The 3,563-nt window shown below is 43.6% G+C and overlaps 1 pseudogene; it reads right to left on the bottom strand.

Moving 5' to 3' along the window:
* Nucleotides 1–320: 320 nt before the first annotated feature.
* LOC140650719 (endogenous retroviral envelope protein HEMO-like) lies at nt 321–1,255 on the bottom strand (annotated as a pseudogene).
* Between the last annotated feature and the right edge of the window lie 2,308 nt (nt 1,256–3,563).

Raw genomic sequence — 3,563 nt, 5'->3', positions numbered from 1 at the left:
AAGAACAAAAGAGAACAAGGATGCGAGTGAAACTAAAAAAATGCAAGTCTATATATCACAGTAAGGTCTTAGTCAGGGATTGTCAGGGATTTAACCCCTTCATTCCCCCCTTTTCTTTTTGAGGGCTTGTAGCTTACTTGCTACAGTCCTCAATATATAGTCTTATTACGTCTCAAATGAAGCTTATTACAAAAACTACAATAAAATCAATAAAATTACTATTTAAAATAGTAATGCTCTTTAACTATGACTAGTAAAATATTTGAAATCCTTTTAGGCCTAAAAGGGTGTTATCCTTAATTATTTTATGTTTGCAAAATTCATAATATTTCATCCTTTTCAAGGGTCTGAGTAAAATACCTTCCCATTTCTACTTGATGCCTAATCTTGTTTCTTTTCCAGTCACTGTACGTCTCTGCTGGATTCTGGTAACACCAAAGAAAACATTTAAGAAATACACAAACAAATATTCCTAAAATCGCCAAAGTAATTAATCCAATGAATAATTGTTTCAATCATCCAAAGTTGGGAAGCCAAGAAGTCAATTTATTCCATAAATCTCGAAGCCCCAGTGAAGTATCATCTGAAGATACTTCCTGGAATATTTGTGTTTTCTCCCAGAGTGCATTTAGATCTGCTTCTATCTGCTTATCTTTATTGATATATGCACAGCAACTGGTATTAATGACATACATACACCGCCTTCTTTGGCAGTCAATAAATCTAATGCCATTCGATTTTGCAACACAACCTTACTGAGGGAAGATACTTCCGTCTGTAAATTTTTTATAGTATTTATGGTTAGATTTTCCATCTGCTCTAGAACTGTGGAAATATTTACCATGGCCTCTTCTAGCTCACTTACTCCTAGCCACGGTAAGAGCCATCTAACAAAGCCATGAAATTTTGTTCCCCTAATTACAAGTGGGTTGTCTTCTCGCTTAGCCCATTTCCAGGACGTTCTCAAAATACCCATAGGTATTTGGGACTGATTATATATTTGATCCTGACTAACTAAATGACCTATGGTACACATTCCCTTCCATCCTGCAGGGAGTTGCTTTCTGCTGATACCATCACCACACAGCCACCAATACCCGTCAGGCAGTTTGCAGGGTCCGTCGGTGGCTGTGAGATTAGCTCCATAAAACGATCCTTTACTTACCCATCCAACCGATGTATTTCTACTGGCATCCCACTTTGTAGGGCTATAGGTTTCTAACTGGGTTCTATTACAGAAATTAATATATGTCATGTTCAATCCTGTCAAATTCCAAGTTCCTAATTCTACTGCAGTCTTGTTGATCCAATAATCATTCCACCCGTTCCTACAGGAACAGTTATGATATTTGTTACTGGGGGGCGGCACGGACAATTATTGGATCTTGCCTTCCATAGGCAACTATTATTGCTAACTAGAATCTGGGTGTCATTATCCAGTATCTGCAGGTCGAATCTTGGTCCGATCTCATAGCTTGAATTATCATAACTACAATATTGTCCATCTTGTCTTTTCCAAAACTCGGGCCAAGTATTACTGTCACAATTCCAATGAGTCAACCCTATGCCGTACAAAGGGAGTCTCATGTCACCTCTCGGTAGGGCAGTACAAATCCAACAATCCTTAGCCCCTGCTGCATTCGCTATCATCTGAATCGCATTATAATACAAGTTCTCGTTCCAAGCATCTACTGATAAGCTTAAAGTCAATAAAGTTATCATCGTAACCGTAATTTCAAATCTTCAACACTTTCGATGGTCCATTGTGGTTCAGAAGCTTTCTTTACTTGGGAGTAATGGATCCAAGCTGTCTGCTCTTTAATCTTGATTGCAGTGAAAGTGGTTAGCAACACCTGATAAGGTCCATTCCACTTCTCCTCCAATGGGTCACCTGAAAAATTCTTAACATAAACCCAATCTCCAGGACTAAATGGGTGGATCAGGTGATCTAACCCTTTTGCTCTGGTTCCCAAAACATTCTTATTAATCTTTTCCAATTGTTTTCCTAAGGATATTCGTTTGATAAACACTTTTTGCCATATATAGCAAAAAGTTGAATTAATTGTTGGGCACAGGGTTACTGCAGTGTCAGAAGGCCTAGCCTACTGTCAGTTTTCTCCTTTCCAATGCAACTCGTTTGGATCAGACAACCTGATTTTACTTCTCTGAAAGCCTTTTGTAATTTTCCTTTTTGTATCTCAGGCTGGGGAATTAATGTGATTTAGAAAACTTGATAAAAGTGCCAGGGGAGATGGTCAAAGAATGTGATGTAAAAACGTATTTGACAGGTTTGCTTCATGTCTGCCTTAGCAGCATACCTGCCACACCAAAAATTTCAGTGTGAAAGGGATACTAGAATTTGTTTGCAGGAGATCTCTGTTGCTTAGCAGAATACAAGACATTGCTCTTGCCAAGACTCTAAGCAAATGATGCCTGTTTCAGTAACCGACAACCGAAGTTTGTTATGCAGAAAGAGGTGGAATGGGAGAAGCACTGTGGGCTTGCGCTTGGCGCTGCCAGGAGGCAACACTTGCCATGGGAATGTTTGAACCAGTGGTGTTTTCTTGTAGCAATTATTTATCATTGTTTATGTAGAATTAATTTCCATGGAAAATATGAAGCTTGTAAAAGTTAAATTTGCAAAAATGTTGAAACAATTTGGCCAAAACCTGGGAATTTTTGAATGAGAACAGTGCCGGTGTAGGAGATGGAATTAGGGCTCCTTATGCCCTTATTCTTCTCTGTTGCCTGGGCTTCCCAACGAGGCCATTTGTCCCTTTTCAGCTAGTCAAGAGGGGAAAGGGTTTGAGAGAAGACCCTGCCCATGGATGCAGAGCTGACTGGGGACCCTTCCCACCGAACCACTTCCAGGTGCTAAGCCTTTCCCCCGACTCAGACTTCTGCGCCTTGCCTGGCAGGAAAAGACACGTTTCGCCCCAAAAGCTGGTCGGTCGAGGCGCTCCCCGTGTCCTTCCAAAACAGCCAGCGCGAGCGGGGAGGGGGACCCCAGGGCCGGTGCCCCGAGGACGAGGGCGGAGCTGCCCGTTCCGCCTCCGCCCTGCCGAGCACGGGCCCCTCCCTCCTCTCTGTGACCGAACAGTGGCGTCGGCCAATCGGCGCCCGGGCAGCCGGCAGAAAATTTGCATGTGTTGACGCGTTGCCGGGGCAACCCCGGGGCGCTGGAGCCGGCGCGTGCCGTTGCCGTGGGCCGGTCCCCTGCGAGACCGGCAAGGGCCCCGGCCGGGAGGGCGGGGGGAAGCCCGGCTTAAAAAGTAAAGCAAGGGGGAAAGAGCCTAAATATGCGGTGTGGGGGGAAACGTGTTCTGGCCGTGCCCCGCCTAACTTTGCTGTTCAACTCTTTCCTTCCATAAAGGGCGAACTGAACCAAAAGGCAACATCAGAGAAGCCCAGATCTTGTGAAAATTAGGAAATTTTGAGCCACTCTTTGGAGCAAAGGTAACGTTTAGAAGGACATTGATGGTGCGATGCCTTGGACGGTCTCTTGAGCATTGAATCTGAATAAGTCTGTGGACGTTTTTAGGGCAGGAAGGTGGAGGAAGGGT

This window comes from Ciconia boyciana, chromosome 4, assembly GCF_034638445.1.
Source record: "Ciconia boyciana chromosome 4, ASM3463844v1, whole genome shotgun sequence".
Taxonomy (NCBI): Eukaryota; Metazoa; Chordata; class Aves; order Ciconiiformes; family Ciconiidae; genus Ciconia; species Ciconia boyciana.
This window is presented reverse-complemented; position numbering and strand designations above follow the sequence as displayed.